Genomic DNA, 16563 nt, shown 5'->3' with positions numbered 1-16563 from the left:
ATAGTCCTAAGGTTATACATGGATATAATTACTATCAAAATCCATCGTCTTGTAGCCTCACATCTTGCCACTTTGTCTGCCATCACAACACATTTTGGTTTTCCCGGCAATCTGAAACCAACGGGATTGTCTTCGGAATTAAATATTTAATAGCTTTAATTGCTCCAGCGGCAGCTGATTGGCTTTTTCGGCAATGTTGATGCTCTCCAAGCTCCCATCAACATTTTCGAGAATGTATGGGATGACCTCATTCTGCTAAAGGTTATAGAAGTTGAGTTAAATTCGGCAGTTTCATTGAAGTCATCACCACATTTTATCTTTTTTTATTGATTGATTGGTTGATTGAAATGTTGCTTATCTTTGCCTAGAGTAAATGAATGCATATTGCCTACTAACATCATCCTTTATGAACTCTCATAAATATCCACTCTTTCCAAACCCTCTTTTCCAGACAGAGCCAAACCAGTAGGAAATAACGGAGTGAAGATACATGTTGTGACACCATTGTGTCAGAGCACTACTCTGAGGCTGATTTGTTTAACTTCTCTTGCGTTCCGGCTTGCTATCCTTCTAGATTATCTTTTCATGAACATGCCATAGTTGATTGCAGAGTGCCAGACGCCTTGTGTTTTTCTGTGACATAAAACACAGTGCGGCCCATTCAGATGGTAAACTAGTATTCAGTTCCCATGGAATTAGGCTTTACTTGAGCCAGTATCTGGAAAAGGGGGCCAACATTAAGCAAGCCATAAACAAAGAAATCCCTTGAATTGGAAATATTACATCTGTAGTGGGTGTTTGCCATAACAGCACATTGGGACACATCAAGCTGATAAAGGAACTGTGAGCTCCTCAAGCGCCTGAATCTTTTATGGTGTGCAGGACTGCAAGTAATCCAGCTGTTTATTTGGCTGATAAGGGTATGCCTTCATCATGGTTGAAGAGAAGCAACAGCGTATGGATTCTTCCATTTAGTGGGAACAGGAGTGCACTGTGCATGCATGCGCAACTGATGTGTCCAGGTAGAATTCTGGCGAACAGATGGACAAACTGAACAAGACAAAGGGGAAAAACAACCATGGCAACAATGGGAGGGGAGCGTTGAGATTTGATAGGATAAAGGAGATAATGAAATGTATTTCCAAACTAAAATGGCAAAGTATAGCATGATGGGGCATAAATGAGCACCAGGGATGGGGGAGATACTTGATTTAGTTCTGATTTAAGGGTGGATATATCAACTCTGCACTTTGCAAAACAATACCACACCAAAACACAGGTATCAATTCACACTTATCTGCATTTTGTTATGCAGTTCTCCAGGCAGGGTTTACATAAATGCACATATCAGGGGGAAGTGTGCATGAAAATGAATACAGTCGTACCTTGGTTGCTGAATGCCTTGGAACTTGTACATTTCAGCTCCTGAACAATCAAAAACCGGGTGTGAGTGTTCCTGTTTCTGAATGATTTTTGGAAGCTGAACGTCTGGTCCAGCTTCTGTGGCTTCCGATTGGCTACATGACGCCATGCCTTGGTTTTTGAATAGTTCCTGAAGTCAAACAGGCTCCTGGAACTCATTCTGTTTGACTGTATAGTAGTGAAAATAGCATACAAAACATTATTTTAGGGGAAGTTTGCACTAAAACACTGGTGAATGTTCATGATTTAAAAAAAAAACAAATTGAAGAAATATGAAGAGCTAAATTTATGAGTGAAAAAAATGAGAAACGGAGAAAACTAAGATTCACACATTCTTCCACCTATAGTAATTTCAATGCTATTTTATCTCTATCATGTGCTTTAGTTAACATTTTTGTTTTGAAGCAGCAGCAAAGCAACAGAGAAGTAAGCAAACTCCTTTTGAAACCCATACTGCTAATGCAGTGCTTTTGTTAATTTAAAAACTGGTAAGATTTATCTTCAGAAGATTTCTGTTTTCTACAATTAATCACAGAATGACAGAAGTCAAAGCTCATGCTGCCTTATTGTCAAACCTACTCAAGTCATGAGTGAATGAATTAATAAACTAAAACAGCAAATAATACTTTGTGGTTTCTTACCCGGCTTTTGTGTAGAGAGATTTGTGCCCGGTTACTCATAACTGGGCTTTTTCTAAATGGGATTGGATTGGGACGGGACGCGGGTGGTGCTGTGGATTAAACCACAGAGCCTAGGACTTGCCGATCAGAAGGTCGGCGGTTCGAATCCCCGCCACAGGGTGAGCTCCCGTTGCTTGGTCCCTGCTCCTCCCAACCTAGCAGTTCGAAAGCACGTCAAAGTGCAAGTAGATAAATAGGTACTGCTCCGGCAGAAAGGTAAACGCTGTTTCCATGTGCTGCTCTGGTTCACCAGAAGCAGCTTAGTCATGCTGGCCACATGACCTGGAAGCTGTATGCTGGCTCCCTCGGCCAATAAAGCAAGATGAGCCCCAGAGTCGGTCACGACTGGATCTAATGGTCAGGAGTGCCTTTACCTTACCTTTACCTGGCTTTTGTGTAGAGAGATTTGTGCCTGGTTACTCATAACTGGGCTTTTTCTAAATGGGATTGAAAAAAATTTACTTTTTGAAGAAAGAGTACAGGTAAAACTTTGGCTTAGAGGTGTAGAATTCGTCTCACAAATTTAACTTGAAATTTTTCTTATTAGCTGGCAATTTGCTCATAAATTCTGGTGACTGGTTCACTTTCCTCCATTTGTTTAAATATTATTTAAATGATGCTCATTTGATCCTACCATTTCAAAAAATATTTTGCAAACTCCCTCAAACCTCTTTCTGACATGGGAAGGAATCTCTGCTTTTCCCCTACTGTGAATGAACAAGTCCTTATGGCACATCTCATTAGGTAATCTTCATCAGCTGTTGGTTGTCCCTTCCTTCTAGTTTGTGCCCTCATAGTTGTTCTCCTTGTATTCACACCAGGAATAAAGGTTACTGATCAAACCAAATTCTTCTTCCAACCAGTGCTGCTCCTTACTGGCTCTTGACTGGACAATACCTGTGGCATCACTAATCACACCCACATACCATGCATGCACAACTTCTGGGATTTGAAAAGGGATTTTCTCACTTTGAAAAAGATGTACAATACAGGGCTAAACCAGATGCATGCATGTTTTTAATTAAAGGGTTTCTTTTAAATTGAAGTACAGTGGTACCTCGGGTTACATGAGCTTCAGGTTACATACACTTCAGGTTAGAGACTCCGCTAACCCAGAAATAGTACCTCAGGTTAAGAACTTTGCTTCAGGATGAGAACAGAAATTGTGCTCTGGTGGCGCAGCAGCAGCTGGAGGCCCTGTTAGCTAAAGTGGTGCTTCAGGTTAAGAACAGTTTCAGGTTAAGAACGGACCTCCGGAACGAATTAAGTACTTAACCCGAGGTACCACTGTATACAACTACTAGGGATGCCGGTGGCGCTGTGGGTTAAACCACAGAGCCTCGGACTTGCCAATCAGAAGGTCGGCGGTTCGAATACCTGCGACGGGGTGAGCTCCCGTTGCTCGGTCCCTGCTCCTGCCAACCTAGCAGTCTGAAAGCACGTCAAAGTGCAAGTAGATAAATAGGTACTACTCCAGTGGGAAGGTAAACGGTGTTTCCATGCACTGCTCTGGTTCGCCAGAAGTGGCTTAGTCATGCTGGCCACATGACCCGGAAGCTGTACGCCGGCTCCCTCGGCCAATAAAGCGAGATGAGCACCGCAACCCCAGAGACTGCCATGACTGGACCTAATGGTCAGGGGTCCCTTTACCTTTTCCTTTATTCAACTACAAAGCAGCAGCAAGAACAGGCAATGTAGCAAGTCACCAGTGGTTAATGGCATGTTTTTCTTTTCTTTTTCCTCCTTTCTGTAGAAGTCCAATATAATGCTCAAATATGGTCCAGGATAGTGGGCAAACAACATTCTAGCAGCCATGGTAGCATCCATAAACAGTCTCTTTAGATTCCTTGGTATCTCTTCCCCACTATTCCGAGCAAAAAGGTTTTTATGAAAAGTTATCTTAAACATTTTTAAAAACTCATTATAAATCATTTCCCAGAAGTCTTTCGCCCTTCTACAAGTCCACCACATATGCATAAAGGCCCCATCATTATATTTACATTTCCAACATATTTTGGTGGAATTTTTATACATCTTTGCAATCTTAACTGAGGTTAGGTACCAACGGTACATCATTTTTATATAGTTTTCCTTTAACGAACTACATGCAGTAAATTTTAGATCCTCCTTCCACAGCCTTTCCCATGACTCGAGTAGGATATTATGTCCCAAGTCCATTTTACCATTACATCTTTAACCATGATGTCCTTTAATCCATTATCCCTTTCTTATTTATTTATTTGTTTGTTTATTTATTTAAGGTATGAGTTACATCTCCGCACATACACATGGAAAGTGCCTGGAGGGATGTGCTATAAAAACTCTAGAGATACATATATGCTGAATTGAGCTTTTAAAACTTTTTTTGTTATAGCTGCATTCCACACTTATCAAGCAGTAGTTCCTCCAGGCTGATCGGAACCTTCCTAGTATATGCTAAGGGAAAAAAAGGCAGTTGGCAGGTGAGAGTGAAGAGTAAAACAGACATGTGGATTCTGAGTGTGTGTGGTTTTTTTTTAAAAAAAGTCAAATTATGGGTATTTTATTACTTCCACTGAAATTGCTGGATCTTCAAGTGCTTTTGCCTGACTGGATTGCATCCAGTTTAACTGATTCTATTTATACAATCCATTTTGAGATTTGTGTTCTCCCTTCATGTATATTTTAGTATGGTATATGCAAATAGTTGAAATAGTTTCTCAAACATTAGCTGAATCCAGTCTGTTTTAATGTTGTTTGAATTCTGTTACCCTGCTTGTTTTCCCAGGTATGCCAATTTATAGATTAATCTGGCACTTCTTAATGTGTTCTATAGCTTCCTAGCAGCCTGCAATTAAAACACCAGTGGCTTCCTTATTCATGCATTCAGAACCTTTTCCAGGATTTTTCAAAAGCCCAGTATGAGCTGTGTGTGATGATGGTATTAATTCTGCCTTGTTGCCATCTGGGCAAGGGATGAAATCAACTTATTTTTAGCTGACAGTACCTTGTCCAGTCAAAGTTTCAGGATGATTAATTTCCCTGGGAGTTTGTGTGATGGAGGCTTGAATCTGCAAAGCTACAGCTGTCTCCTGTTGGCAACCCTGGGCTAGTTATCACCAAGAGTTAAGGTAGACAGGCACTTCGTAGCAGTTGAGAATGTCGTATCCAGATGTAATTCATTGAGAAATGGTACTTAAACTCGACATGCTGTTTATATGACAAACAGGTGTATGTTGTGTTCGTATCTAAGATATCAGTGCCCTCTAGGCTGAGCATGTTGTCCTAAAACTAGTCTCTGGGTTTGCTAAAGTGGTGTGTCTAGCTCAGACAAAACACCAGTGTGCTGCAGCCTTAGAAGTTGTGTGTCGAGGTCCCCAGGGCCACCCCAAATAACTCACACATCACACCAAAATTTTAGTTTAAGTTTTTGGCATAATTTTGGTCACAACTTTATTAAAATACAAATATGTGAGTGGTTGCTTAGGAACTGGTTGCGACTAGCTGCCCCCACCATGGGGAACAGTCTGACATTCTGCATGCATGCGAAAGTCCGAAAAGGGGAATACACTTGGAGCTAGCTATGGAGCAGGGAACCTGCCCTCAGCCCACCCCAAATGCAGCCAGGAGCTCTTGCAGTGGCCCGAGCCCCCTTGACAGAGTGGACAAGCAATAGTTAGCCCCCGATTCCTTTAACAGAATCCCTTGCAGCAGCAGCATTAGAGGGGCAGGCACAGCCAATCCATGCCCCTCAACCAACCAAACCATAAACCAATGCCAAAATCAACTGGCCCAGCCAATCTGCCAGATGGACAAAATTCCTTGCCTCAAGAGCAGATGACCCCATGACAGCAAGGTCAACCAAACAACCCTAATTCTAGGGAGGGGGGGACGGGCAATCCGATACACGGGCGAAAAGAGGAAGCCCTAGCCTCGTGCAAATAATTTTAGCATTTCTGGCTGTCAATCAACAAATGGCATCATTAACTTCTTCCCAACGACAAGGGAAGCCCAATCGCATCAGTGGCTAATGGTCAATTAGCCCGCCCTACAACTTTGGAGTGTCCTGGCGGCCCCCACCGCAACACAGGCTCTCCATGAAGGAGAACACGCTATATCAGTTCAAGAGTCAGATAATGTTCTCTTGTAAGACTGTTTCTCATGTAGATGCAAACTGGGATCATTGACTTAATTTTACTTAAAGTCAGATTTGTAAATAGCAATAATACTTCACCACTTTGCAGCCACAGTTGGTACACATTTACTAGATATCTGGAAATACCTGTGAGAACATGTACTTTCCCCCTGTGATTTCGAAAGACAGAGCTGCTCAAAAGTGAGGGCACATAGTTAAAAGGAAGTTGAAAGTTAGAAGCAAGAGTCAAATTTATCCAAAATACTTGGCAGCGATATTGAAGATTGGGTAGAAGGCATGCCACATTTTATGCACCATCAAATAAGAAGGCTTTTGAAAGGAAAATGGCATAGAAGGTGAATTTACAAAGACCCACACATCACATCACGTGACTGATTAAAACAAACTGTGGTTTAATGTGGACAAAGCGCAAAATATGCTGGATATGTTGCTTTCTTCCTCAATGATCAAGTTTTGGTACTGTGTCTTATGTAGTCAGCCAACCACACCTTGCTTTCCTGTCACACTTTCTGAGTGAGGCTCCTTTAGCCTATTTTGACAGCTATCATGGGACAAGGAGTTGCTACTGGAGAATAGACAGCTGAGAATTTCTGTCCAGCTTTCTCTTCTCACTAGATCGGAAGAAGAATTTGCATTACAATTCAGCACCAGCTCTTGTAGATAGAAGCAAAAACAGTATCATAATTTCATCTGCTGCAATCACTGAAGCTTACACTTAACACTTGAATGGAGATATTATAATATATATAAGAAAATTGGGAATCTGTTGCTTCTGAGGTAAATTAAGACCAACAACAGCTGCACTTGTTTCACAACCATGCCTTCCAATCTGTGTGTGATTAGTGAATTGATTAATCTGAAACTACTGGCAGTACTGTATAGCTCTGCTGAAAAAGCAAGGGCGGTCCTTCTTAAATCTCCAGGCGGCTTTCATCTCCTTGCAGGAAATCTCCTTATGTTAATACCTGCCTGTTGGTTATAAATGACACATTGGGCTAATATGAACCAGAGAGATCAAACGGGGTTGGCAGGGCTCCCTAACTGCAACCAGGATAAGGACCGCATCACATAACGGCAGAGGCAAAAACACTGGTTGCGAATATGGTGTGTTAATAATCTCCTTCCAAACTTCCCACAGGCTGTAGAATATCAGCGTTGAGTAATAATAAGAGGATGATGACACAGGGTGAAATTCAACATCACATTATTACAGACATTCAGTCTGCAGAAGTACACCAGCTTGCCAGACAAAAAGATCCTTCTTCCTACCAAAGTCAATTTCAGGGAGTGCAGGAGGACGAGAAACTTCATTGTGTAAGTGGAAGTCCTTGTGCAGGACTTCTGCAGATGAGGTTCATTGGGCAAATCCTTAGGCAGATTAAAATATCAGGGTGTATCTTTCCACTATCATGCCTAGAAAATCTGCAGCAAAGTATTTACAAAATGTTCATAATGCTAAAAAGTTCTTTGGAATTTTTATTGATATTATTTCTAATAGTTTCTAATTTGTAATTTTTTTAACTGTTAATTGTTCATTTGAGCTGTTGCCAGTCAGTCAGTCAGTATATTTTATTGCTTATAGCCAATGGCTGCCACAATACAGCATGAGCAAAAATCACACAGCTACAAAATCGAAGATATTACATGCACCAGACCAGGACAAATCTACAATGTCTAAAATTTAAAAACATTCCTTCTAGTCAGCATTCTTAAGGTTGGGCACTTGCACTCTCGAGAAAGGTTGCCCTTATCATTCTTGCTGCTAGTGCCACCCTATAGCTGATGCATTTATCAACATCTGCCACTTGAGATGCAGGGAGGCACTATGGGCAAAATTTTGTGGAAGAGTGGCGTACAAATAAGCAGATGGTGATGAAGATGATGAAAGAGAGTCACAGTGTATTCTCAAAACACAGTTCTGCAGTCTCCCCAGCAACAGGCCTTTTACACCTTTCTGAACACCAGGCTTAGGATTCCAATGGATGCAAACCACAGAGGGCCAAATCAGACATACCATTATTAAGTGCAAACAGGAATTGGACCAGCATTCTCTCCTTTGCTGCTGTCCTCCCCACCCCCTGAAGCGCCAGATTAGGTACTTTGGTTGTAATCTTTCAAAAGAAGTTATGTCTGAAATGGGGAACTTTGTTTTCATGCTCATTTACTCGCTAAGATTTGAAAACATTGTTTGATCCTCGTTAGTAAACAGATCCTTATTTCAGGCTTAATGGGAAACAGTACATTAAAGAAACAAGGATCAAAGTGTCAATGTTGGTACATAAGAGGAAGATTGGGTGCGCTCATGTCCCAATGCTCATTCCTGTCCTAACAAGCTGTGGTTTATTAAGCCAGGAATGTTAGCATTCAAACCAACCCATATTTCTACCAGTTACATATACAGCCACCTTTCATCTCACATTTTGCAAATGAAACTATCCCTTCTTGGAATTTATCAACAGCATGTCGATAATTCGAATATGGCTCATCACTGTCGCACAGTACAAAATGTTGCACCATTAGTTCTGTCTCATTAAATTCAATTAAAATCCAGAAAGTCATTGGAAAAATTTTCAGCACCAAGCTAATCAGACTCTGCTAATGAAAACCAATTGCATTGTGATGGAAGATTAATAGATGTGAGCCTGTAAATGCACACATCAGAAAGTCTTCATAAAAAAAAGAAATACAGCAGTCATGATGAACTTCCTGAAAACAATGGGTGGAATTATATGTCACACTCTTCTGAACTCTCCATCTGTGCAAGCATTTCAACTTCCCAAATGGAATTATTCCCCTTCCTTGCATCTCGTGCGCTCTTTTCGAGTTTCTCTGACCCCCCCCCCCCGCCCAACACAATTCTGGGGGGTACAGGTGGTGGAGAGGGGGAAAGCCCCATTGCACAAGCAGAAGTCATTGTGTAGGGCTTCCATTGATGGGCACATTAAGTGTGTCCCACCCAATATAATTGAAATAGCAAGTCAGACCAGTGGAAGGTTTAATCCAGCAGTTTGTTCTGGTTGGCTCCTATCCCAAACCCTGATTAGAATGAAGGCCCATCAATTTCAACAGTGCTGAGTCGAATACTCCCAGGAAGACCACAAGCAGGGCAGGAAGGCAACAGCCCTCCTTTAATGGTTGTACTTCATCACAATAGTAGCAGTATGATGGGACAGAGGTAAAGGTAAAGATACCCCTGACCATAAGGTCCAGTCGCGGACGACTCTGGGGTTGCGGCGCTCATCTCGCTCTATAGGCCGAGGAGCTGCGTTTGTCCGCAGACAGCATGTGGCCAGCATGACTAAACCACTTCTGGCGAACCAGAGCACCACATGGAAATGCCGTTTACCTTCCCGCCAGAGCGGTACCTATTTATCTACTTGCACTGTGCTTTCGAACTGCTAGGTTGGCAGGAGCTGGGACAGAGCAATGGGAGCTCACCCCATTGCGGGGATTCAAACCGCCAACCTTCTGATCGGCAAACCCTAGGCTTTGTAGTTTAGACCACAGCACGACCTGTGTCCCATATGGGACAGAGGTGCTTACATAATCTGGCAGGTGCCTTTTTGCTGCTGCTTGGAGGGATTAGGTGGCAGTATGGTGTCCCACCATATCATTTACTTATCTTCTAGTAAATTTATCAAACCCTCTATTTAGGCCATCTAAGCCAGCAGCCACCACTGCATCATATAGCAGTGAATCATGTATGTATGTATGTATGTATGTATGTATGTATAATTTAACTGATGCATTTCCATCCAGCAAGAACCACTCAAGATGGCTAACATTAAAAATAACAATAAAACAAAATCTTTAAAAAGCAATATTGAAAATCAATATAACAACCACTCAAAAGGTAAAGAGTAAGTTTGGCTGGTTTGGCTTTGTTAGGCCAGAGAATCAAGAAGAAAAGGACCATCACTGGAAACAAATTGTCACTTGTAACTATCAATGTAATTTCAGAAGACTTAAATACTCAGAAGAGGGAAGAATCTGGACAAGTGTGCAGGTTGATTCTAAAAGAAGCAGCATTCCCTTAAAGTAGGTGACTGGAGAGGGAAGAGATCAACCTTCTTGCATTCCCAGTAAATATTGTTCATGTGCATGCCTATAGTTAATAAAATGAAAATGAAAATGTAACTATGAAGTATATCTGAAGCACAATGTGTAGCTTGGCCTTTAATGTAACTAAAAAATAAATAAAATTAACCTTCCATTTTCAAAAATGGCTGATCTGAACAACAGAACAGGTATGTGGACAGCAAAATGTAGGGAGTTTTTACTTTGCTGTCACATAAGAGTATTTTAATTCTCAGTCCTCTGTTCTGGGCAGGTGACCCTAAAGTAAATAAAGCTGGTATTTTGCCATGATATCTGTTGGATAAGTAAACTTCCTGAAAAACCGATTTCCGTCTTACTGCTTCACATTGATCATTAAAGTTATGGAGTGCATGGTCTACTGCTCTTTCCTGCTATTCTGAACAAGTAGAGACTCATTGTATGAAGTTCTTAAACAGCCTTGGCTAAACATTACCGATTGCTGTGTTTCAGTCTTCAGTTATTTGGTGCTATCATTTGAATGCAAACCTTGCAGCCTGTCCCAGATTGAACTTTTTCTTGTCAACTTGGAATATTGAACAAACAGGGATTGAACAGTAGTTTATTTCTTTTCAGTGGTTTAAAACATCTGCCAGTCTATGCAGTTTTAACCTGCCAAAGTGCAGGGATATGAAGACTGATTAAATATTAATTCTGAAGGGGGATATTTGTATTTTCTATTTAATTATTTGCTGCATTGACTCTCTAACCTCTATGTGGAGAATCAGCTTTGCAAGTGGTGAAACTGAGAAGACTAAAAGCTGATTGCCCTTATGGTTGAAACTTAGTTAATAGCATGACTCTCATAATTAATTTGCCCTGTATGGTGGAATGTCATCCATTATTATGAGCAAGGACAGCTTGCAGGATTGCTTGTGCTGTGTTGTAGCTCTTTTCCCATTTACACAACTTTGGATGCAAGTAGAGCTTCACAATATGGTTTCCTTCCTCCATTTCTCACTGGTGATCTTAGTGGTTCTTAATAGACCACATCTACAATAGCCTGTCAAGTGTCACCTTCTACAAGGTATCCATGCAGATCCTAAAATAGAAGGTTTGTTGTTGTTGTTGTTGTTGTTTTTAAAATGACAACCTAAAATGTAATAGGACTCATTTTGGATGGGAAGTAGCTGGGCTGTTTAGGTTGCTAGCAAAACAACTGAGACGGTCAGTTAGAAATTAAATTAAATGGACTCAAAACAGGTGAATGACAAGAAATGAGACTTGTGTTTGGTGGTTGGGAGTAGTTGTGTTGTGTTGATCCCCAAGCTCCGATGTATTCATCTGTGTCAGAGCTGCCTCCAGGTCCCAGCTCACAGAGGACCAACGCTAGACTGTAGTTATGTACAAAAGTCTTTATTGAGGTTCAGTTTCCATTTTAAAGCCGCAGCGCGCAGCTCTATGTCTCGACCTTAGACCGGCGAAGTCCCGTCTGAGTCTCCGGCCCTTCCACACCAGTTTAAGACTCTCGCCTTGCTCCACCTCTTCCTAAGTTCCTTTCTCCTCTGGGCCCTCCTGCCCGCTAGGGTTTCATCCTTTCTGGACTCCTCTGACGCTGACCCTGATGATTCTTCCCCCTCCTTCCGGCGGGCTTTAGGACCTGGTTCCCTATCCGGGCTACCTTCTGTGCCGCTCGCCTGTACACTTGAACTTGGCGCGCGCGCCCAGCCTGCAGCTTTCCTCTTGACCGTTCCATCGCTCTCCGATGGAGGCGTGGCCAACCCTGACTCATCTTCTCTCGCTGGTGGTACATATGTGGGCTCTGATACCTGGGACTCCTCCCCCCCACTACGCTCTGGTGGGGAAGCTGGTCCTGATTTCCAACTGCTGCTCTGGGAGTCCCCGCTGGCCCCTTGCTTCTGGGGTGTCCCCCTTGGGTCCCCCCTTGCCCTGCCCATAGGCGCCCCCTTCTGTGAATCTTCCGATTCGCTGGAGAGGCTCATGGAATCTATCGGGCTGCTGTCATCTTCTCCTACGCTGCCCTCGGATTGCTCCCCCTCGCTCTCCATCTCCTCTCCTCCCTGCGCTCCCGCTGAGTCCCTGACAATCTGTTTTCCCCAAAGGCTTTAATTGTGAATCCCAAAAGTCAAAGGATTGAGTGGTGGCTGATAGAACCTAGACCTGGTGAGGTGCCTCAAAAGTGATGTGGGTGGGAGCCTAGGAGTTCACATGGGTAGAGCCTAGGAGGTTCCTGCTTGCAAGGTCCCTTTCCTCCTCCCTCGCAAAGGAACAGTGGAATTTTAAGCAGTTTTGCATACCAGCATGTGACACGACTAGGATTATGCTAAATGGAACATTACAGGCTGACAAGATTTTCAAGGACTGCATTTGGGTTAAATAGCTATTCCCAGTGAAAAACACAACCGCTAACGATGGAGGTTTAATCCTATGTACATCTTAATGTTGTATTCATTAAAGCTACATTAATGATGGTAATAATGATCATTATTGTTACCTACACAGGCCCTGCTGCAATGGTAGTCCAGGTCAGAGGGGAACTGTTTATGGGTTGCCAGAGCAAAGTATGCTCCTATCTCCACCTTCACCTCTTGGTTTCCATTGTTCCATCCATCTTCTGGTCACTTTCCCTGTCCCCTTCTTTTTCTCTTCCTCAGCATCTCTTCCTCTCTTCCCTTCAGCTTATTTTCTTCCATCTATTAATTTCTTTTTCTTCTTCATTCCCTACCATCACATCTTTCCTTTTATTTATTCACTAGTCCTTCCACCCCTTCACCATCATTCCTCTTCTTTCCACCCTTCACCATCTCTCACTTGCCGTAGTTCCTTCTAGCCACATCCCTGCCCTGTTTTCACACTTTCTCACCCCCCCCCCCCAAACCAACAAAATATTAACTCTTCTCCCCTCCATCCCAGATAAGTAGTAGTAGTAACAATGATAATAATAGAAATAGTTATTCACTATCTTCCCCAGGGCAACCCAAAGCGACTTGCAACCATCCAGCCAAAAAGACAAAGAAACTCCCACAGAGCTATATTAAAGCCAAGAGGAAAAAGAAATACCATATTTTTGCTCTATAAGACGCACCAGACCACAAGACACACCTAGTTTTTGGAGGAGGAAAACAAGAAAAAAAATATTCTGAATCTCAGAAGCCAGAACAGCAAGAGGGATCATTGCGCAGTGAAAGCAGCAATCCCTCTTCCTGTTTGGGCTTCAGGGATAGCTGCGCAGCCTGCATTCACACCAAAAGACGCACACACATTTCCCCTTACTTTTTAGGAGGAAAAAAGTGAGTCTTATAGAGCAAAAAATACGGTACATTAAAAACATCTCACCACTTCTTAAAATGCCATAGAGATAATTAAAGGCCAAAAGCCTTGTTATAGAGGAAGGTCTGTGTATTTGCATAGAATTGTAGGATCATTTAGTCTACCCCCTGCAATGCAGGAATCTTTTTGCCCAACGTGGGGCTCGAACCTACAACAACCCTGAGATTAAGAGACTCATGCTCTTCTGACTGAGATATGTGGATGTTATACATTTTAAATTTCTGCCTCAAAGGGAGACATTCAGCCAGTGTGCTATGGCACCTGGCGTTCCTTGAATAGTGGTCACGGGAACTGTGGATTAAACCAGCTGATTCTGAAGGACTTTTGCTAAGCCTAGGAAGCAGGATGTCAGTGGTGTTTGTTATATGCATAGACCCATTGCTTCTTGCAGCCTGAGCATGCAGAAAGGAAGATTCTGAATAAAATTACCCTCTCTGTTTTTCCTCCTTGCAAATAACTACTGATGCTAATTGCTCAGTTATAATGTTTACCTGTTCTGTGATGATGCTGATTTAGGAGCAGATGTAATGATGAATTCCATGAAATGTAATTAGATACTTCTGGCTTGCTCTGTTTTGCAAGCAAGTGGGCTGTTCTAATTTCCGAGCATAGATAGCACAGGTAGAGTACAGACAGGAGTTTGCATCCTGCCTATAAAATCATTGCTCGCTCATCTTGATTGGAAATGCAGCCTATTGTAACATAATAAATTCAAATTCAGTTGTTTGTGCTTTCAGTAGTTCTTTCCACAAATCTAAATAGGGGTTATATTGAGATGACTTCAGTGTTCCATTACCAGCTTGCATCGGGAGAGCTTTTTGGGTTTTGTCATGCATCTTCTAACAGAAGTGCAATCTTTAGTAATTGGTTTACTGTAGACTTCCATGAGTAATAAATGCCTGTTAATGCAGTTTACCCATTCACTTCAATAAAATTACTCCTGCTGCAATTTTAAATAATCTGCTCTCACATTTGAAAGTATATCAGTCCTCCTGACATTACCATCCGCGGAGCAGAAAGCAAGTGGTTTCAGGCTTAGACTTTGGGTGACATTTTTAATTTCCATGCATGGATTTAGGTTTATACTGCTGGAATTCCTCTGCAGGTCATGTGTTCTGCCTCTTTGCACTGAGGCTGAATCATCCATGGCCAAACCTTATTCCCACAGATTATTCTGCCCTCCAAAAAAGATTTCCCTTGTTGCTTTCTCTATTTTAAATTTGCCTATTCTCAGAGAAACCTCTCTATACAACAACGTAAATATGTCTTTTTCTTTAAAATGTTTTTAATTTAGTTAAGGACTGGTGTGGAATAGTGGCTAAGAGAATGAGCTGTAATTTGCAAAGCACAAATTTGTCTTCAGGGTAACTATTCTGAGTAACCAGGGGATGAGTCTAGACTCAACACAAACTAGACTGTGAATGTGCTACAATCAGAAACTAAGAAATGCGCCACAGGTACCGTATTTTTCACCCCATAAAATGCATTTTTTCCTCCTAAAAGTAAAGGGAAATGTCTGTGTATCTTATGGAGCGAATGCATGGTCCCTGGAGCCAAATTGCCCAGGGGCGAAAAGCAGATCGTGCTTTTTTTTTTTTTTTTTTTTTTTTAGAAAGAGGGAAGGGGGTGCTGAAACGAAACCACTGATCAGCTGATCAGCAAGCGATCAGGAGGGAGATAAGGCTGCGAGTAAAGGAGGCTGCCTGGGAGGGGGGAGGTAAAGACAGCGAATTTGCAAGGAGGGGAGACAGGAATACTAAAACAAGCAATGAGGAGAGAAATTAGAAGAAAGGAGAAGCAAAAAACTGCTCCAGCTGAGGAAAAGACTCTCAGGCAAACAAGAGGGAAGGGGGTGTTGAAACGAAGCCGCTGGGCAGCTGATCAGGAGGGATGCTAGCAATAAAGGAGGCTGCCTGGGAGAGGGGAGGTAAAAGCACATGGATCCTCAGGATTTTTGCATTGGGTCACCCCAAATTCACCATCAGATCACATAGTATGTCCATGGTTACAGCCTGCACCAAAGAAATCACACATCCACTGTTTCGTGGGGCTGCAGTGGCACAAAAACAAAACACAAAAGCACAGATCCACATGGATCCTCAGGATTTTTGCAGTGTCACCCCAAATTCACTGTCAAATCACATATCATGTTTGTGGCCACAGCATGAACCACAAAAATCATACATCCACTGTTTCGTTCAGAATATTTTTTGTTTTCCTCCTCTAAAAACTAGGTGCATCTTATGGTCAGGTGCATCTTATGGGGCGAAAAATACGGTAATTTAGGCGAATGACAATGTGAAAGGCAGTATTATTTTTTTTTATGAATGTAGGAATAATTTATGTCAGACTATAAATAAATATACAGAACTTCCTGATTAGTCATCCACTTTCGGGGACTGTGAAGATGTTCCGGAAGATGTCACCTGGAGACCTTGGCCAGTTTATTGTGATGGTGATGAGCTTAGTGCCCCCCCCCCCCATGTTTTATCCTCCCCCTTCCTTCTCCTGCTTCAGTGTGGCCATGAAAAGGATTTCAGAAGCTATCATTCCTGATTTGAATTAAACACAGCATTATGCCTGAACACCAAACGCTTGTTAATCAGTAACTATAGATTGCTTGAAACAAGTCAACTTTAGAACATATGACTTAAAGTTTCCTTGTTTCAAGAAAATTATAGCAAAGATGAACTACAGTTTTCAAGGTTAGACTGCAGTGTGTCATTTTGTCCAATAAAAAACAGAAGCGGAAGCTTCCTAATTTATTGTGACTGCACCGAGGGAGGATTGAGTGTATGTTTGAGAATCAGACAGGAGGACAGGCTCTTTTCCATCTCCATATACCGTAGTGCACCATAATGTCTGAGGACAGCCATTGGGCTGATTCCAAGAATCCATATGAAAAGAAAGAAACTAGCCACTTGCTCTGTTCCACAAATG

General features: G+C 42.1%; 1 protein-coding gene across 3 annotated transcripts in view; it reads left to right on the top strand.

Moving 5' to 3' along the window:
• Positions 1 to 16563, top strand: part of PLCB1 (phospholipase C beta 1) — a 472399-nt gene that overhangs the window by 178080 nt on the left and 277756 nt on the right. The window lies entirely within an intron of this gene.

The sequence above is a fragment of the Podarcis cretensis genome, assembly GCF_951804945.1.
Source record: "Podarcis cretensis genome assembly, chromosome: 3".
Taxonomy (NCBI): Eukaryota; Metazoa; Chordata; class Lepidosauria; order Squamata; family Lacertidae; genus Podarcis; species Podarcis cretensis.
Note: the sequence above shows the minus strand (reverse complement) of the source record. Positions and strands in the feature narration are given on the sequence as shown.